Source organism: Apus apus, chromosome 26, assembly GCF_020740795.1.
Source record: "Apus apus isolate bApuApu2 chromosome 26, bApuApu2.pri.cur, whole genome shotgun sequence".
NCBI lineage: Eukaryota > Metazoa > Chordata > Aves > Apodiformes > Apodidae > Apus > Apus apus.
In genome coordinates this window covers 422,815-444,529 of record NC_067307.1, presented here as the reverse complement: position 1 = coordinate 444,529, position 21,715 = coordinate 422,815, and the positions used below count along the sequence as shown (strand labels likewise).

At 38.8% G+C, this 21,715-nt stretch overlaps 1 protein-coding gene across 1 annotated transcript in view; it reads left to right on the top strand.

The window, feature by feature from the left end:
• Positions 1–20,406: 20,406 nt before the first annotated feature.
• LRRTM4 (leucine rich repeat transmembrane neuronal 4) overlaps positions 20,407–21,715 on the top strand; it is a 212,183-nt gene continuing 210,874 nt past the window's right edge. The window contains exon 1 of the mRNA XM_051640952.1: positions 20,407–20,464. The gene's annotated coding sequence lies outside the window, so the exon portion shown is untranslated. The remainder of the gene's footprint in view (positions 20,465–21,715) is intronic.

Sequence of the window (21,715 nt, the reverse complement as noted above, 5' to 3'; positions counted from 1 at the left end):
TAATAAAGTCTTGTGTGAGCTCCTAAACCACTGTTTGCAGGCATCACAGTATCATAGAAGATTTAGCCTTTAAAAAATATTGTTCTTCTTCTCAAGAAATGCAGTTGTTTAAAATTCAGTAAGTAAGGCAAGCAGAAACCAATATTTATTACCTTCTAAGATATTTTGATGTGTAAGGTTGTCGTGTACATTTTTCGATGGTAGGAAAAAGTAAATTTTGGATGCTGGGAAACAGCCATATTAAAAATGCTTTCCAGCAAGTCCACAGGATGGTAAGAATAGGAGTGACTTACTAAGAACCTTGTATAAAGGAATCAAACACAATGCTCTCCTGAAGCCAGTACCAAAACTTTTTTTGTTAACAGTACATTCACTAAAATAGTTACATGTATTTTGGAGAAATGCAACAGCAAGAAAGGTGGAGCTGTCAAAGAGCATTTTATTTTTAACAGAATGGAAGTAGGCCCCACTAGGCACTTGTTTTGTCCTAAGGCTTAATGGACAGGAGTGTGAAAAAGTAGCTTTAAAAATAAGTACACATTAAGAAGGGCACAAAGATGACACACTGTTTTGTACCTCAGCACTTCCATGGCATTTTGTTTCGTTTAGGGATACTGAGTTGAAAACGTGCTGAAGCAAGAAAACTCCTTTAAGGGGAAAAGCCTCCTTATATTTAAGGTATTCAGTCTTTTAATATATTTGTAGCTGTGTGATATGCTTAAAGTAAAAAGCTACTGTATCATTCCCAACTGTCACTGAATCCCTAGGTGACCTTCAGGAGTGCATCCTTTACCTTCCATTGCAATTTCTCCTGCAAAGGGAGCTTGTTCTTGAGTCTTGCTTCCATTAGGAAAGTAGCAGCAATTGTCTAACCCTGGTTAATAGCTGATTAGAACCTTTTATGGAGATGAACAGCCACAATTAAAATTGTCAGCTGCTCAGAACTAACTTTGTCCTTTTTAGTTGGCACAGAACGTAAGAAATATCAGCAAACGTGCTTACCAGTTGAGATGAATCTTGTTGTGGTTGCTGGATATGACAAGTGCAATTCTGATAGCTTTTCTCTGATGCAACAGTATCTACCTCTGCCAGGACACTACAGAGGATTCATCATCTGCTGAAGTTAAGCAACCTTCAGCTTCCTTTGCTGAGGAAACGATCTATTGAAGTGTCTCAATTAAGGTAGCTTCCCGAACTTGGGTCTTCTGGCTTTAAAAATCTTGGGCTCTTCAGACTTCCCTTTCATGTTCAGTTCTTTTAGTGGCTCTGTGTAAATCAAAGCTCCCTTTCCTTGATAAAAGAGCAGATTGGCAATATGTTAATACATCCAAACTTGAAGTTTTTCATCAATTGTTGCAAAACATTGTGAAATGTCACTTGGATGCACTCAGTTTTGTTTTCCAAACTTTTCACAGTGTGAAGTACTTTGATACCATAAATAATTTATAGTTTGTAGTTATAATAGTTATCTGTGTTTTACACCATAGGTGTGTGCCAAAGGGTTCTGTAGTTAGCTGCTTGAAATTCCAGAATTAGATTATCTTTAGACCTTTTGAGGGGGTGAAATAATGGTTTTCATGATTTGTTCCTGTTTTTCAGTGCATGTGCTTTTGCTAATGCAGACTTTACTCTTTCTTGGGGTCTCCTTCCGGTTTGACACTCGCAAATGCCCTGTCAATAGATTTACTCTGGATACACATTTATGGAAGTGAACTCTGGACTGGATTCACTACAAAAATTGCTGCTGAAAATATTGGAGCTGATCTATTAGTTTATTTTATTCTGTGTGCAGAGGACACAAACCCTTCTTGTCCTTTGCTTTCACTCCTATATTCTGCAATAAAGTTCTGTGAATTTAGGGAATTTAGTTGAAACTCAGGCATTTGTTTTCTGTTCATGTCACACGTTGTTTCTGCCACAGTTGCTCTCCTTCCCCCCTCAGTGAGTAGCAAACTAAATAAAAGGAGCTTGTGTGAGATTTGGCTCAGCAAATTGGGCTCTGTCTCAGTGCCAAACATCTTAAAGCTGCAGGAAGCCACTGGTGAGCTATGAGCTACAACTGCTCTGGCTTCACTGAGTCCTCAACTTCCCCATTCTTCTTTTCTCCCATGGTGCTTTTAACTGTTAGTGATTCTGTTACAGGGTGTGAAATGGAGATGGTCTAATCAGAGTCACTCTTTGTACACCTAGAAATTAATTGGAGAATAGTGCACTGGTTAGACAGGTAAGATGATGGTAGAAAAGTAGCTGTTTATTGTGATTCATCTGCAGTTTGAACACTCTGGCCTGATTAAACCTACATGGGGGTGTATTTTATGTGCATGCACCATCTTCCATTCTCTGTCCCAGTGGTTCTTTCTCCCTTCAGCAAACTTCTCAGTTGTTCCATGTCTTACCTTTTGCAATGCTCCCTTACTCACCAGGCACACGGAGGAGTGCCTCCATCACTGGTAACATCTCCAATGTTAACACTAACACCTCTTGCCACTGAAAGAACTTTATCTTTGCTGTTCAAAAATGTGAACAAAAATAGGCTCATAATACAATTTTTCAATATTCCAAAAAAGGGATGCTGTCTCTGTAGAGGAAACCAGCTTAATTGTTGGCATCCAGGAAAAAATCTTTCTGCATAACATTGTAATCAAGCTTGAAGTTCTGTTTAAAGAGAAGACTCCTCTTTCTCTTTTCTCTAATAACAGAATTTGGCTTTGCACGGAGAGGGGCCTTGTAGCAATGGAAAAAGATGCAGGAGGGCTGGCAGTAATTTCTGGCTTTTCTATAGAGTTCGGGCAAGTCAGTTGGTGGTTGCACTTTTTTTTTCCTTTAATAAATATATATAGATACACACCAAATGCAGACAGCATTCATAATGTCTGGTACTGGCTCTGGATTTTCATTAGTGCTTGGGTAACAGCAGGATGGGCACAGATCTTCACAGTCCCTTCCAGAACCCTCCTCACTCAGCAAATGAAGTAGAACTCCACCAAAAGGGAGAGGAAGAAACTCCTGAACTCTCTGTGTTGGAACATGAACCTGTGACCTTTAGAGCACTTTGCCTTGTCTTAAGCTCAGTGTAAGTAATGACTGTGATGTTATCATCTGGGGTTGGAGGTTGAATATTTTAATTTTATCTGGATTCTTTTCCACTCCTAACTAAGAGCACTTCTATATACTGTTTACTGAGCACCATTTCTTGGCTGTTAGTGTTTAAAAATATATTTTTAAGAAAGAAAAATCTTCCTCTTCTAATGGTGTTAACTCACATTACCATTTTCCTCCTGTGATGACAATGGAGAGAATTGCATTTAATTAAAATAATGCAAAGCAGGAAAAATCTTTGTGTTTTTCCTCAGTAAAGAAAAAGATTCAGAAGACAGTTGTGGAGCAGGAGAATAAATAACAGAAGGAAAAGGCTGAACTTTTTGCATATGCTTTTATATGCTATAATGAAATATAGGCATGTTGACAGCAGTCTTCTTGTTTGGTAAGACTTTAAGGGGAACAGCACTTCAGATTGATCCTTCTTGGATACCAGCTGCATTAGTATTCTATAGCCACACCAGCCCGGCCATCATCAGCCTGGCATGCTAATTAGCACTGTCCCTCTTTCTCTCTTCCTTCCCCTTTGCTTTCCAATTCAGCCATCCACTTCTATCAGTGATATATGGTTTATATCTTCCTAGCCATTATGCTGATGACCCAGGGCAGTGCCTGCCACTTTTGATAAACTGTCAGATTATTTTTGGAACGTCCACATATGCTTTTCTGGAGGTACAATTTAGCGCTATGATAATCTACTAAATTGCTTTCCGTGCCATGCCAGCTCGCTTCTGCTGCTCTTCTGAAGGTTTGCATTGCCAGTGAAAAAGTGTGCCTGGCAAATTGTAGGGGATGCTGCACCCCAAAAAGGGGACCCAGTGTATTTTCTACTACACTGTTTATGAAATACAGGATTTAAAAAATGCTTGTTTTCCTTTTTTTGGAGATGTGTATGCAGAATATAAAATTATTGGGAAAATGTATGCTCAGTTTTTGCCTTTAAAAGTCTCTTTAATTAATTTTACCACATAATAAATTGATGGCATTACAACATCAGAAAGACTACCTAGCATAAGTTTTATGTGAATAATTAGTAAATCTACTACTCATAAAATATTAAAGAAAAATGGTGGTTAAAAGTTAACTGCATTTTGACAAGGACTGTGTTTAAAATTGGAAAACCCATACTTAGAAAAGATGTCTGCTAGACTCTTGTTTTTTTCAGGACTCGTGCTCCAAGGACTTTGTTTTGCAGCATTTTGATTCACAGATCCCATGAGCTATTTGGTTGCCAAAATAATACTGATTTTTTGGGGGACTTGGGTCCTGCACAGACATTAGGCACCCAGCACCACTGGTGGTCTGGGCCCGAGTAATAGCAAGGGCCAGATCGCTCAGCCTTATGTGTTTGAAACAGTTAAAACTAAAGACAAAACAGTCCCTGCATGTGCAGATAAACCACTCCTAAAGGACTGACTTGCCTCTATTAAGCATGGGGCCAGAATGGCTCTGTGAGCAGCACTACTGGAAAGAAAGCCCCACTTGAAACCTCTCACACTTTTGGAGGATGTTGGTATTATTAGATGGAATTGGACATGTGGTACCTGCTGAGGCAGGAAGACAAAGGATCATCATTCTGTGTTTTCCTTCTCGTGACTTTTCAGGGAGAGAGAGGATCCATAATGCATGATGAGCAGAGATGTGAAAAACTCAGGCGAGGTTTTTAAATAGTATTTGCTTCTCAAGAAGTTGACAAGTATAGGGTGACACTTGATTGTACTAGAGCCGATTCAAGAGAAAATCTGTGAAACTGTGTATTTAACTTCTGGGTTATTCCTTATTGGAATAGTTCTTGTTGCAGCCAACTAATATTTTTTTTTCCTATTATTTTTTTATTAAACAGCTTGAAAATGTCTGTTTTTAAAAAAGTAATTATTTTTAAATAGCACTATGCATAAACTTTCATCTGGTTCATTTTGGGAAAAATGTGGCTGACCTAAATAGAAAAACTATCTTTGATCTTGCAGAGATTGAACTGTTAGCAAAAATTAATAACTGAAAAAGAACACGTGTGGCATCCCTCCAGAGAACAAAAATCTATCTTTGAATCAAAGAATCTTGATGCCTGAGAAGCCAACTTCCCACAAAGCTTGTGCTTTAACAAAAATATTAGCATTTTAAATAGGAATGTATAGGAGATGAATGACCAGGCTTTGCCAATATTTTTCTAAATGGAAAGGCTCTATTGTGTGTTGTGCTGTTGCTCATTTTGTGTAGTAAGTAAATTTGAAGTGGGTCATCCCTTACTCACAGATGCTGCCTGTGAATAGTTTCACACTACATAGAGGCCTAAAAAATGAAGAGGTATTCATGTTTGAAGGCAGTCTGTAATGGCAGGTGATGTTGAGAAGTCTTTATCTGTCACTCAGGAAAACTTTGTGATAGGCAGCCTGGCTGCTTCTGACATGGCATTTGGGTGAAGAAGATGAAAAAATTGAAGCTCACCTAGGAAGCCTGAAATACGTGGCCCAGTTTTTCAGAATTGGCAAGTGCTTAGGGTTTATTGAATTCAGTGTTTGCTCAGCGCTTTTGAAAATCTAAGCTACTTACTACAATCCTAAATGCTAAGTTAGAAACTCAAGTTTATTCCCATAGTATTAAGATTTTTTTTCCTTTTTTTCTTTTTAGAATCTTCCCCTCTGTCTCTACTTAAGTCCCTTCCAGCTCAAACCATTCTATGATTCTATTGTATTGATTCTCCATCTGCAGCTAAGGGCAATGTATTATTTTCTCTCCCATCTCTATTCTTGTCTTCTTGTGTTTAAATTTCAGTTTATTCAGAGGTCTGTCACTTAATTCCATATGTACAGACCTTAGCACCACAAGCTTGGATTTCAAATAGATCCTCTATGAGGTTCTTTAATGTAATTAGCAATTCTCAATCTGATTTAAGTCATAAAATGTGTAATACTCTGCCCATGGAAGACTTAAAATTCATTTAATGTATCACAGAGCTTGTTCAGTGAGGATCATGCTGAAAATACCAAGAATTATGTATTGCTTCTTTAGTGAAAATAGGGATAATAACTTGAGATTGTGATTCCAATTTACAGGATTTGTATGTGAACTCAAATTCCCTAAGAGATAACTTAACCCCAGTTTCCATTTATTGACAGAATGTCTGGCTGGCTCATACTCCTAAGGCATTGTGGTGTGAAATGGGAGATTAAATTAAAGAAAGAATCACAATGATTGCTTCTTTCTGTGCTGTGCACTTGGGTTAAATCAAATCTGAAAAGGTGTTTTATATTAGAATGTGGATTATCCAGAAGAAGTATCTCTTACAGCTCCATGCTCCTTCCTTTTATTTTTTTTGTTAGTACAAACATGGCACATGAAGATCAACTTTTATTTATCTGAAATTTGTACTTTCAGTTTTTCATTCAGAACTCCAGAAGCTAAACCAGACAGGATGCATTAGGACCTGATAAAGCAAACCTAAGCCTGGCACTGCTGGGCTCTGCTTCCTTATTTACTACACAGAAAGGTAATTGTAGCATCACCTCTACACTAAAGACTATGTTTGAGAGGTAGATTTTCTGTAGTAGTGGAAGGCTGTAAATCTGGTTTAGTAAGTGAAGCCATTCCAAACTCACTGAATAGGGTGTTGTGCCCATGGATTCTTGGTATGATGTAGCAGAGGAGAAATGGAGTCTGACTTTTCTGGTAACACACCTGCACGGCCTTGTCCTGCTGAAAGTCTGGGCTCCACAACATCCTGCTATTACTGCATGCCATGAAATTGAGACTGCTGGGTACCCATCAGCTATAAAGCCAAAGGAAAAACTCTCTGTACCTTTGAAGTCAGTCTGAAATCAGTTCATGCTTTGGTCCTGCTGTATTCCATCAATAAAGATATGCTGCCACTTTTCTGCAGTCAGCACAGTCATGTTCACCATGTGAAAACAATTGAATGGCAATCAAATCAACAGCATGCTCACGTGAGAAGTTTATTTTTTAAGGTGAAAACTGAACAGTTCTCTTGATTTGTGGGACTGTGCATGAGGCAAAAATTGAAATTTCTGAAAATTGTAATTTATGCCCTTTGTATTTTAGTTTCTTGGAAATACATTAGTCAAGTTTTCTAGTCAACAATTTCTCATAGAACTGGACAGAAGCATTTTAGAGAGCACAGTTGCAACCAAGAGTGACACAGGTATTATAGTTAAATATAATTTAATGGAAATGGAAATTTCATGATGTGGTGGGTTTTAAGCAGCCTGAAGAAAGTCACTAGCAAAGGTATTATTATCTCTGCTATGACAGTCCAAAAATACCTTAACAAAGTACTTTCTTTTTTCAAAAAGGAGCATTTCTTATGGAACACTTTAGTCTCCTCCTTCTGCCATTGTAGTGTGACAGTGACTGCATCTGCTCTGTCCCCATACGAGCATTCTGTCTCCTCTAAATGTGCCGAGACTCAAATGCACACTGGAAGGTTGCATGTTTTCATTGTGCTTGAGATAATTACAGGCATTAACGTACCTTTTCTGTTACTGTTATAATAACTGTTCTGCATAGTTTTATATCTGGAAGAAATGCACTGTGAATTACTCTGCATCTGCTCTAGATGCTAATCCTATTATCAGCAACAGGATTAGTTCATAAACAAGAGCTGTACTAGTCTGTTCTATAGGCCATGCTATGGAAATTGAGCAGGGCTTACATGCACTGCACCACTTTTCTTCTCTTACCTCATCCAGAGCTTGCAGCTGCTGAAATTCCCTGTGCTGATACATGAATTTGTAGGATTTCTGAAAAAAAAAATAAAAAAATTTGAAATGTAGGAATCACCATATCTTCTTAGGTTTTGAGGGCTACACGTTAAATGTGATGGCAGAATTTATTTCAAAATACAAATTATTGTTTGTAACTAATCACTATTTAATCAAGCCATGTTATCTTAGTTTGAAATTACCCTCTTGCATATAGCCTGTTTTGGTTTTTTTTAACCTGTGCAAAGAACCAACTTCCACAATCAATTTTGCTGATTTCCATGGCAGATTCAAACAAGCAGTGCAGAGCTCAGGCATATCCTTGGGAATCTTTTGCTGTGACAGGGAGACTTGGACACTATAATTAGGTGCTCTACAGCAGGTGCTCTGCTCGTCCTGCCTTGGTGGGATGTCACTGCTCCAGTATGGGCCCTGCTGCCCTGCTGTGAGCTGGATGCTGAGATGCAGAAGTTTTGCTGATGGCTTGAAGCAAGCAGACTTTATAATGAAGAGGGTTATGTCCCACCTTGGTAAGTGATGCAGGAGCATTTTACTACTGCCGTTCCTCTCTTGAAGTCTCTGTCTGGAATCTATTTAAGTAGACTTGATGGGGTGGAAAGCAAGCAATAACAGGAAATGTTATTAATTATATATTGCTTGTCATTCTGATGTAAGGGCACCGTTCTTCTGCATGCCACTGCCTCACTGTGTGGACAAGTGTGTTGGCAAGGAACTCGATTTCCTACAAGTTACTCATCCATTGCTTGTGCTTCGAATTACTAATCTGAAAATGGCTGCAATTATGCCAAATTATTACTGGAGATTGTGAGAAGCTTGAGATTATTGCTGTTGAATTCCTGGGCATTATTGCTAAATCTAGTTTGCATAGGAACAAGGAGCCAGTAATCAGATGAGAACACTAAACTTCCTTTAATTTGTCACAGTTCTCTTTCTTTGTTCCAGAGTTTTTTTTTGGAGGTAATAGAGAAAGGAGTAGGGATAATATGTATGAGCTCGCAGATTCAGAAGCTGAAGGGTAGGAAAGACACACCTTTGCTTTTATAATTATTTCTGCAAACCTATGTTGGCAGATTCTCCCTGTAGAGCTACAGCATATGCCAACAAAACTTTTCATGTTGGCACTGCTACACGAGTTCCTCTGATGATGTGAACTAAGTTGACAAAAGCAGTATTTTATCAGTGGTGCTACATCTCTTGGATTCAATATTGCAGGACCAGGCAGTATATATGTATTTTTTCTCCCTCACCTCCCTTGCTACTCTTCCTCTCTTTAACTGGTGTCTTTTTCCATAATTTTCTCCACTCAAGGGAAGAAACAACAGAGAAACCAAAACCAAATCCTTCCCAATGTGATACTTGGCAGTATGATCCGTCTCACTACAGATCCTTAAATTCAGCTGATGTGATAGTTGGCAGTATGATCCATCTCACTACAGATCCTTAAATTCAGCTGTGTATAAAGGGCACAGAAATATGGTATAATTTTATGCAGCTTTTCTGGCCCATACTGCTTCCATATGTAATCCAAATTTTTTAAAACTGGTGATCTTTGCTTTCCAGAAGAGAGAAATACCTTACCAAAACAGGACAAATACTGCCAATTGACCTTTCAGCCTTTGGATTCTGAGTGTATCTGACTTGGCCAGACAAGTCTGGGGAAGAAAAAAATTAACAGCAGGTGGGTTTATGAAAAGAGTTTGGTGGCAGATGGTGCCCACAGACATTTACTGACATGTCCTCCGTCTTAATGGGTGCGTTTTTTCCCCTTTTAGCAGCACTGATAGTACGTTCATGTTTGTGTGTATGCATTATGAAGATATGCTGACAGATAAGTGACTGCATTAGTATCAGCAGCAGAAGAAACTCAAGGCCCTGTAGTATTTAGTTTGAACACTTAGAGTTCGTCTTTGCTCGTGGTTTAATCCAATGGCAAACATCATCCGTAGGAATCTTTTCTGCCCTTCTTCCTGCTGTTTGTTCCAATCTCTACGTTCTTAAATCATCATTTTGCTGAAATCAGTTCATCTTCAACACATGGGATTTATTTTTCTGATAATAATTGTAACTTATGCGTTGGAAATGAACCCTCAGAGCCTTTTAGCTGTACCTGTATAATTGGAAACAATTTTGTAATTTCTGATGTTAATTAGTTGCATCGCTTTTTGAAAAGACGCTTGGACAGACTTAACTGAAGCCCAAAGCATTCTTAGTATTAAGCATATGAGCAGACCTAGAGAATCCAGCTTGCTTGCAGCTAAGTAAGCAGTGTATTAACTGCACTGTTGGACCTCCTGACCTCTAACAGAAACATATAGACAGGATTTGCCATGGAAAAACATGCATGTTGCAAACAGCCCTGGAAGCTGCCTTCTGGTACAAGCATGTTGTCGTAAATCTAGGCACTATGAGCTCCTGCTTGTCCATTGAATTGTTTCCCTTCATGCATAGTTTAGGATTTGTTCACAGAGAACTGGTACTTCAGAGAAACCAGGTCTTTAGTCTCCTCACCTCTGTTGGGAATTTGCCTTCACTCTGACATGGAGTTGAGTATCTTGTGCGCTTCTCTGCTAGAGGCCTTGGAGAGAACATCCACAAAAGAGGTAGTAGCAGCATTGACAGTGAGATGATTGGGTTGGTTTCTTGTCTTTCAGTGCATCCATCTCAGCAATTCCTATCAGCAGGGTTTCCACTACAAATGGAGCTTAAGCTGCCCTAAACCTCTCCCACAAGCTGAAAATCTGCTATCTGAAGTTTTTCTTTAGAGTGATTTGTTCTTTCCTGACTTAGCAGAATTAGACCTCCTCAGTCCTAGACTAAATCCTGTTTTTTCCTACTCATTCTTTACTGGGTTGCTTTCAATCTTTCCTTTCTACATCTCATGAATTTTTCATTGGCTCTAAAGAAGGATTGTCTTATTGGGTCAAAGGAGAAAAATTAATTACAAATTGGGAGCAAGTATAGTTAGGTTATAATAGATCAAGTTACTGCTTTGGAATTCTTGTTTGTATTTCATATCCATCCACATTTATATACAACAGAGAATATTTGAGTGGAGACAGACTGGAGAAAGGCCCCCTCCCCTCCCCCCCAGGAATCTACTCTAAACCCCAGTGTTGCACAGATATGATGCAGTCTCTGCCAGTATGGATGTCTGAGGAAAAATGTTATTTTAACTGAAGTCAAAAGCAAATCAGAGCAGAATGTTGCTGAGGATAAAATTGTCATTCCTAGACTAAGGAGGGTTAGATGTTTGTATTTTGCCTTTTGATTCCTTTCAGTTGCTTTCAGTTCATTGCACTATTGACTGTACATCTAAACACTTCTATGTAGTGGTATTTCTGCTGTTGAAGTCTGATTATTTTTCCCTAATGTTACAATAGTCTTACAAATCCTTAGTTTCATTGGGACAGGTGTGTCCTTCTACATCTCATGAAATACAGGGACTTGAGGGCTTCTTGCTTCTTGAGAAGTAGTTTTCTTACTTTGAGAAATCCCAATAGATTAAAGGATTGGAAGATATGTGCAATGAGTCAAACTTTTTTGAGAAAGAGGAGTGATAACCTAGTGGAACAGGTGTGTGCTTTTTATACTTGGAAAGCAAATTAGAGAGGGAGCAAACAGTCAACCTAGAGGAGAAGACAGTGTTGAGGAAAGAAAGAATAAGTGATGCAGATCCAGTGTTACTGAAATGTGAATGGTATTAAATTCAAACACACTTTAATCCAACACATGAGGGGAATTTGGAATTGAGACAACTGAATTTGCATGAAAATCAGTATGTGGCAAATGGTCAGTTCAGGTTGGTGGAGGGACTGAGGTCTGGGACTCAACAGACCTGAAACGTGGTGGTTCTGCCAGTGTCCTGCTGGATAACTGGAGAAAATAATCTAGGGGGGCACTGGCATCGCTTAATTTCCAGCACCCTCAACTGGCGATAGGAAGCTCTCTCTGTAATTCACAGCTCTGCAAAAGGAGTGAATATTGAATTGCTTCTGGATTAGCCCATCATGCCTTTCACTGTCTGTGCTGCTAGACTTGCTTCCTAATTTCAGCACCTTATGTCTCTAAAATTGAGGCTTGTGACTATGCTTCCACTAATGCTTCAGTTTTTGTACTTGGATAATGGAGATAATGATGCTGGACTTGTTTATGCAGAGCTGAGATTCACAATTTGGAGTGTTTCTATATATATGAACTGAATAGAATTAATTTCTTTCTGTTGTTAGATGCAAAATTCTGTAATAGATGGGCTACTGTCATTTGGCAAATAATACATTTGACATTTTCCTCATCAGTCATTAAACAGTTGGTACATTTCTTCATTGTGCACTCAGCTTTAAATCCTGTTTTGTTAGATGTTTCGTGGCGTGCTGATGGTTTTGGTCTAGATCCATTGAAATCAGTGAGGAGGGTGATAGACTTGAATAGGCTGTCAATCAGGCCTTGTGTTTTTGTGTCAGATGATCTCAAAAGGTAGCATCATAATCAGTGAACGGGGAAAGTCCAGATTCATGGTAAGTTAGCATTGTTTTTCTTTGTAGTATTTTTGTCAACGTGTCCATCTGCATAAAGCACAGACACCAATGAAACAGGAGTATTATTTACCTCTGGTTTGAGGGTATATTCCTGCATACAGGACCAGCTGATGATTTGTGAAGGAGTACAGGATCATGATCTTACTACTGAAGTCCATTTAAACCTCTTGTTCCCTTCCCTCTCCTTTGGTAGTTAAGTGCTGACAATTTCAGATGATGTGGAGAAGTTCCATGATATTCAGTACTTTTCTTGCTGTTGAAACTACTTGATGTATATTACACCCCTGTGCCTCAAGACAGTGATTTTTTTCCTGTGTAATTGTAGGACAAAATTTTGAAAAAGCTGACCTAAATGGATCCTACCAGCTCATTAAACAGTGGCAACCAATAAATCTTTTTTTAATAGTCTCTTGAATTTTTAAGTCTTGGAGTTGATAATGCCCATACTGTAGATGTATGGAAATGGATATTTCAAAATTGGGCCCTAAGTTTTAAGAGGGTTGATTTGGATAAATTATTTCACTTTTCTTCCACCTTTTAATTAAAACTATTGTGGCATAGGCTGCGTACTTCAACAGATTTCTTTGAATAAATTGCATTAGGTGCTATTAGCTTTCAGGGTATTACTCCAGATTAACTCTTTCCTTTCTAGGATTTCCTCAACTCCTTTCCATATCATTTGTAATGAAACCAGCCAGCTTTCTTTCCCTTCTTCCCCCCTTCGTGCATCAGTATGCATTACAAAACCAGTGGCTTGTACATCCTAAGCTGAGATAATGAGACCAATATTAATTCCACTACAGCTGCTACAGGCATGTAAATGAACCTTTCATCTGTCCAGGAAAGCAGCTCTGAGACTTGCAAAGAGCACCCGGGCTAAGCAGTGTGAACAGTCGGGGAGATGGCAGAGGTGAGGGTGAGAGAAGAGAGTATGCTAAAAATGGCTCAAATTCAAATGTCCTGAATTAATATTTCCTACTAGGATCAATGCTGCTGTTATTATCCACGGAATTAATTATTGCCAGGACATTTTTTCCTGTTTGTCCCTACTGATTGGGATGTAGCAATCATTGTCCTGTTAGCACTAAAAAGGACACTGTGTGAACCCCCTCATGCAGATTTTTTAACGTTAGCTTTGGTCTCTGCTAGGGGCCATGTCTTGGAGGTTGTGTCCTCATTCTGTAAAGCAGGTTAGAGCAGGCTGGTTCTCTAAAAGCAGTATAGTGGTAGTAGGGCAGTGCATGGGCTAATTAGCTCTGCCTCTCATCAAAGCTAATTAATCACTGTTGTGTTGACACAACTGTTGCTTTGAGTTCTGGCAGGAGTTAGTTTATGGCTGATGTTGCTCAAGTGGCTCTGCTCTTTTTTGCTTTTTCCTTTGGTGCATGGGTCAGCTGTGCCCTAAGAAAACCTATGCACTAATGGTTGGGTAGGATGAGAGGAAGATGTTGTCCCTCAGCCATGTATTAACTATTATAATGCATTTATATTTTACCAATGAACATAGGCTTCCTAGAAAGTAAATTTTTAGTTTTTTGAAAAGTCAGATTTCCTCTGTGTAATGCTGTAATGAGTTGGCTGTGGTTAGAATAACAGGAGACTGAATAACTCTGCATTGCTGTAGAAAGCTAGACCCATTGAGTACATACCTAGTATTTCTATTTTTCAAATGTGCTGGCTTCCAGACCTCTTCAGTACAGCACTTGAGCATGTATGAATGGCTTCCATGGGGTCTAACCATATGTTAAAGGTAAGCATATTGTAAATGCCTTGCTGAATTGGGGCCTAAGTGAAGCAATATGCAGAACCTTTTGCCAAACATCTGATTTGTCTGAACTCAAGTGGTCCATTATTGCAGGTTTGAAATCTACAGGGAGGCAGACGATGTGTGTAGAGTAAATTACAGCCTGATCTAATTACTGTAATGTATTCACTGTGAGATGACTCAGAGGTGCCTGTGCAGGATGTGACTTTTGACTAAGTTTTGTGCTGGTGGCAGCAACAAGGAGATGAACTTAGGTATGTTTTAATTCATCTATTTTAAAATAAAAAGTGCATTCAGAATGCCTATATCCCTGTTTAATACAGTTAAGCCAGAAACAAGCAGGGGCTCAATTGGGCAAGTACTTCTAATCTTTGATGAAGTTGGAATCTAGATGCTTATTTTCTTCAGATCTCTCTCTTGTAGTTATTAGGATGATGTATCTATTTGATGAGCTCTACTTGTTATTAATCCTTTAGGAAACAGTGCATTTTAATGGGATAGTATGTGAGGGGATGCAAGGCATAGCCTTGGGGTGATTGATCTGAGTCTGTGAAGCTGAAAGCTAAAAAGAGATTCTTCGTAATTACTGTTAAAAAATAAAAGAGCTGAAGCAAAGTTTGCCAAAACAGTTGTGGTACAACTTGGAGTTAATATGGAACACTTCACAGAGGGTGTTCCAGTTCTCCAGAGCTCCAAACCAGAAGGATTTCCTGTCTCATCCAACTGGTTATTCCTCAGTTGAACTTCCCTTTGTTCCTGAATCCTCAATGATCCCAAGCATATACTGTAATTTTATGTGTTCAGTAGGACACTTGGAGCCAGGAAATGACTGGTGTTTTGAAGCCAAATGAATGTATAGTACTATATACAGGACAGACCAAAGCAGCTTCTGAGTAGCTGTTTAAGTATGTTGACTAGATGATGAGTACAAAGACAAAGTTTCATATTGTATTTTATTACAAACCTGTAAAACTCAACACAGTTGTGAGGAGCACTCCCAATCTCTCAGGTAAATAAACATGTTAACAGAAGGTATTTCCTTATACATTGCAGGTTTTTGGACATTGTAATGTACATTTAAACAATAGACTAAGGCAGCCTTTTCCGAACTATTTCACCCTTTGGTAAATAGGAATTTTATAAATGTGAGAAAATGTCATTTACTTACTGGACTTGCTTCACCGTGGAAGAGCTTTCTTAGATTCTTGTGTGATTCTGTATTTAGCTCCCTGATGAACATGACAGTGTTGAGAAAAGTTATGTTAAACAGTTCTCAGCATGATACTGCATTGGCTTTGCTTAAATTCAAGGACTTGATGATAAGCCAGCAATAACAGAGGCTAGCCAAGATCATAGATGTCTTGGGCCACTTTCTTTTGAGTGAGGAACAGCTCTTGAGGCTCTGTGGGCACAGTCTGTGGTTCACACTCATAAATGCCAGCACAGCATAAATCATATGTAACTAGTTGCAAGAGAAAAACCTGGTCCCACTAGGAGGAACGGTGAGAACAGACAGGGGAGGTAACTTGTCAAAACGTAGCTAGGAATAGAAGCTAAATTTCTAGGTTCATCCCACGCTGTCTGCTGAATTATGGTTTTTACTTTATTTCATGATTTATTTATTTTCTATCACATCAGTGTAGGTCAGCATTTTTAGGACATTGGTAATCACAATTGAATGTTGACTCAAATAGTTATGGATCACATAATTGCCTATAGTGGATTCTTGCTTTCTTTTCCCTCAAGGCATTTGTTGCTGATCATAATCACTTTCATGCAATGAGAGAATTTAATCCCAAGTCCCCAAATTATTGGCTTCTGTACTTTGACAAACAGCTACAAGGATGGGAACTTGCATTAAAAGAGATGAGTGAGGTTTTCAGAAGCATCTGTGGTAACTGAAGACACCTTCCAACTAAATAAAAGTACCTCCTTGGGTAGAGGTAGGAAGAAGTGAGCTACAAAGATATTTCCCCTCTGTCCTGTCCTTAGTTGTGTCCTTTGAATGTAGATTTCTGTATATATCAGGAGTTTGGCAGCTGCCAGAGTGTGCAGCCAGGTCCCCTTCCCTGTAAAGCTTTCTTGGAATGGGCCTGAGCTTTGTGGCTTCATTAATCAGGTTTTTTGATTTTTTTTCCCCCAGAAAGATTGTAATTTCCAGGGAATGGATACTGTGCAATCTACCTGTGCTTAAAAAGTACTTCCATATTATGGAGGAGTTCTGCAGATAAATAACAAAAATGTTATTTTTTTTAGTTACATTAAGAATCAGTGTCTTAAAAAGGGAAGCCTCCTGGCAAGTCTGACAAGACATTTAGTGCAGACTATCTGAAGGGCCTCAGTAAAGAGAACCCCTCACAACTTCCCCATGCATGTCTTACAGAGTAGAAACTAGGATTAAAAAAAAAAAAAGAAATAGAAAAAAATGAATAATTGGACCCTTGAGTATAATGATACTGTGTTTCTAAAGGACATTTGCTTGTGTTAAAATCAACCTTTTTTTCTCAGCAAAAAATACACATTTTTGTGGCACTAAAGAAGAAGTAATTGCCAAAGTTATTTGTGTCACAATAACTTATTCATCTGGAAGGATGAAGACACTACTCAGAGGTCATGTATGACCTTGTAATGAGACCATCGAGCATCACCATAAATAATTAAGCAAGACACATTACTTGAGACCTTTTTCCTTTCCCCTTCCTCAGGCACCTTGGAGTTCCTTCATTATCTATACAATTTTTATTGTAGGTGGATTATCAACACGTATTGCTGCAATTGTAATCCTTCTCAGAGGAACAGACTGGAAGGGATCTCCAGAGCCTGACCAGTCCAAGTCCCTGGCTCAAAGCAGGATCAACTGTAGAGCAAGTTGTCCAGAACTCTGCCTATGTGGGTTCTGAATATTTTCACAAATGGAGGCTCTCCACAACCTTTTTTGGGCAACTTCTTCCAGTGTTTGAACACAGGAGACGTGTTTTTCTTATGTTTAAATGCCATTTTAGATGTTTCAGTTTGTGCCCTTTGCCTCTTATTGTGTCTCTGGGCAGCACAAGGAGTCTGGCTCTGTCATCTTTACTCCTTCCCATCAGGTACTTAGAAACATGGATAAGATTCTCCAGAGGCTTCTCTTCCTGAGGCTAAAGAGTTGCAGCTCTCCCCCTCTTCTTGGCTGACAGGTGCTTTTGACTTTATCTGTTTTAGTTTTCAATTTTCTGATTTGAAGCACAAGCCAAAAGTTCAAATGGACATTGTATGTAGCTAAAACTTGGAAAAGGGTGTACTTGATTTATCCCCCACTTTCTAAGAATGAACAACTTGTAGAAAAAAACCCATGAAATCTCCAGGACAGAACAGGACTTGGGAATTGTGTGTATCCAGCAGATGGAGATGTTTGGTGTATATGGAAAGGGGAATGATTTGGGCTTTTCAGACTGCTAAGCATGTCTTGTTGTCAGGATGAGAAGCAGTTGATTCAGTGCCTCATGATTCAGTGCTTTGTCTTAGCCAAGATGAGAGTCATCATGTTTACCTGAAAGGCATAATTAATCTGAAGTTAATTGAGTAATTCTGTATTGAATCTGTTATAACAGAGAATTCAATTGACTTCCTGAACCAAGAAAATTTTCTCTCCCCCATTGTTTTCCAGGAAGGATTTGGTCTTGTTGGGTTTTAAGTATTGTCCAAATCTACTTTGGTTCCATCTGCAGACATCACCCTCTGTTACCACTGTGGGCAGGAGAGCATGTACATTTCTAAAACAGTTCCTAAGGATTTTTGTCAGTGTGTCCCTTATCAGTGTTGGGATTAAAAAGAAATCATGTTGTAGAAATATCTTTTCACCAGCACTTAATGTGCCTGGTTCCTAAACAATTGCAATTGATTTTGTTTGCTCTTGCAAACACAAATTATCCTGTAATCATCTTAGCCTTCCAGCCATGCTTACATTGACTTGTTTGTGTTTTTAAGTGAGAAAATGCAGACATTGTCATGAAAATAAGAAAGGTTAGAGGCCAATAAAAAGTGGAGGTTTTTTCCTGGTTGGTAAGATGTGCATCCACTTTGATTAATTGTCAGTCATGTAGTTTATTTAGTGGAATGCAAGGAGAGAGTTAAGTTTGCAAACTCAATATATTACCTTTGTTTTTGCTTTTGCTTGTGGTTTCTGCTAAATGGCTATTTCAGGGTTCATCAATGACATCTTAGACTATGTGATTACTTGCTTTTACTTGGAACAAGTATACACAGCAAAATGCTAAAGGGGACAGTATTTTTAAGCTGCAATACATTTCTTTACAAGCCAGGCTTTGTGGCATAGTGCAGTCTAAGTCCTGGAGGATGAAATTGTACAGACAATTACCCACCATTTTTTAATAACACAGCCTTTCCTCTGACAACCATGTAGATAATCGGTGAGTGTTGCTGGTACTTCAACTCTCTTTTCTGGCTAATATGTTTTATTTTTAAAATGGCTTTATCTCTATTTTTTCTATTTTATTTTTTAAAAATATTTGTGTATGTCTTGAATTTCTACTATTTAGTGATTAAACAGTTACTTTTGATAATTTGCGCTTCTTTTCTGCTCTACAATGTTTATCTTTGTAAGCTCATTTTATATACATCTCTTGAAAGAGTCATGTGAAATATATTACCCTGAAGTCAACTTTTCTGATCCATAGGTAGTTACCTTGCAGGAAGCACAAGGCTCATTCTTGAAGGGGGATGAACCCCTGTGTCTTATCATGAGTAAGGATAAGGCAGGTGGTCAGTGAACAAGGTCTGCCCTTCACAAGGAGTGCTTCAGGGTTCATCCCTTTTTTTTTTTATGGGCCTTCTGACTGAAGAGACTGGCAGGAAGGCCCCATGAGTTACTGTAGCATTGTACATTATCTATAGGTTGAAAAAAGGCCATGTTAGTTATCTCTCCTATGCAATTATTCAGTTGTTTATTTCAAGTGTAATCCATGCTTGTACTAGAGGCTGCTTTGGTTATTGCTCTGAGGAAGTAAGGCTTGATTTTGTGAGGTGCTGAGTGCCCTTGATGTCAATTGGTTCTAAGGATGCTCAGCCTCTGGAGAGCGTGCTCTGGACCAAGCTTTAACCTCGCTGATAATAGCTGTAGTAATGAGAAGTGGCAAGGCAAAATTTCCTGTAGGGACACTTGCTGTTTCTTTCAAATTTCATGCCTCCTGTGGGAACTTTCTCAGCTTTTTTTCATGTCCCTGTTCATAAGGACTGAAGTGTTCAACTAAAGTTTTTCATAAGGAGATGTAAGAGCAGCTTTGTCTTTTAGGACTTGCTTATCATATAAGGCCCTTAGGTTAAGCTTCTTTATATTTAACTGGCTACGGGTAGGGCAGTCATATTGGTAGAATGTTGAAGCTAGGAATGACAACCTCTGTAATGTAATGCTCCAGGATTCCAAAAGGTATTTTCCCAATGACTAACACAAATGGTCCCATTATTTCTGTATCCTTTTTTCCAGCAGCGAGTAGTAGTAGCTCCTTTAGGACATGATGCAATAGATAAGGATAATTCTGTTTCATACTTTTCTGTGGTAGGAACAAATTTCTATGTTTATATCCACCTCTTTTTAAATTGTCTGTTACTGCCTCCTCAAGCAATGCTAGCTTTGAATCTGTCTGCACAGCATCTGGTGCCCTTGTCCATGATGGTGACTTCTAGATGCCATTGTGATACAAACAATAAATAACATTATTCTTAAATAACAATCATATAAGTAGCAATGTACAGAGAAAGTACTGTTGTACTCTTGATCCTCTGGGTCATGAATCTGCTAAGTGGATTGGAAACTTCCTATGAACTGGGTTTGAGAAGCATAAGATATTGGCTGACAAGGGGAAGAAATTAAGAAATCTTTTCTCAATTCCTGAAAAACTAAAAATCCAGAGCAAGAATTAATGCTTATGGCATCCTAGGTTGCATATGTCAGATGGAATAAACAGTGATTTAGAAATTCCTATATTCAGGGTGCTTCCTGTTTTGAATAAATTTACATATAAATCCAATTAAATATAAGATTAAAATCAGTTGGAATATTTCACTTAAATGGGAATTAACTGTTGCCAGTATCTGAAGAGTTCACTCGTTTATTTACCCATCTGATCATTCAGAGTTCTGGAGTAATGAAGCTTACTGAGTGGTGAGCATTTTCTTTTTCCATTTCAGGTTCCAGTTGTGGGTGCTTCACATTTGAAAACCTTTCCTTTTGTGTAAGAACATCATATGAGGAAACTCAGTCCTAATTTACAGAATAGTTAATAGCTGAACGTGCTGACTGGTGCCTGTAAGAATTACACAAAATCACTAAGGTATGTATCTAATACACTGTAAAAGTTCTTTGTTTAGCTGCTAAGTTCTCTGTTAACTGTATGTATGACACCAAGTGTACAGGTAGGGAAGAGTATTGCTGCTGGGTATGCTGCATTCAAGTCAACAATAATTTAATACTGTAGAAAGACATTCAGCAATCTAGAAAGGGTTTTACTGAGTGCTGGTTTTAGTGAACGCACCAAATGGCAGTGGTTACGAGCTGTTGACAATTAAACACATAGCATATAAAGATTTGAAGATGAGAACTTTGATGTTGACATTTCCATCAATAAGTCACAGGACATTAGAGCCTCAGCATCAGATGTTGTACCTCTGCACAGGATGACAGTGTATTTGTGATGTTGCTCCAACCATTACACTCCAACTGCTGATTTATTCATAGTGTACTAGCAGTGGGGAGAGACGGGGAAAGGAAAACCCAAAGCCAAGGTCTGAGTTCAGTAGCCCTTGAAGCACAGATTCAAGCCAGCTTTATTTGCAGCAGTTGATTTATGAGTTGTGTATCTGTTTTGGCCTTGGTGAATGAGACCAGATTAAAAGGAACCAAGGGAATACAGCCCAGATACATATGCCAAAATACTGACCTGTTCTGCTAGCTGCTATATAAGCAATAAAGCAAGACATGGTCATTTCTTGTGTGCCTTTATTAACTAGCTTATTCTGGAAAAGTTTTCCTAGTTATGAAACATGGGAGAAGGACACGATTTTGTAAATCAGTTTAGCTGTGCTGGTAAACCTCTTAAAGAGGATGGCTCTGTCATCAAAGAGTCCAGGTCTCATCTTTACAGGATTGTGACAACCTTTCCTAGCAGAAAAACCCAGAAGGTTTAGGAGTATTTGTGGGTCAGAAACTGCAGAAGTAGATTTTGGATGGATTTGGCTCATGCTGTCACTCAAGTATGAAAGAGATGATTACTTTGGAGAACTGAAATGCAGGCATGCACACACCCTCTCTGTCCCTGTGCTCCTGCTGCTGTGCCCACCTGGGCTCAGTTTTCCAGGGAACCCTCCTAACATAGTTCAGGCAGGCAGAGTCTGCTTGCCCTTATGTTTTTAACTTAAACTCATTTGCAGATACATTTTAAAACTCAATGTCGACACCTTAGAAGTCACAAAATTGTGCCCCCTCCCTCCCAAATTATTGTTTTGCTTGTAAATTGTATTGAGGGAAGTCATGTTTTGCAAGGCTTGGCAATTAACTTGATACAGATGTCTGCAGCCCTCCTCAT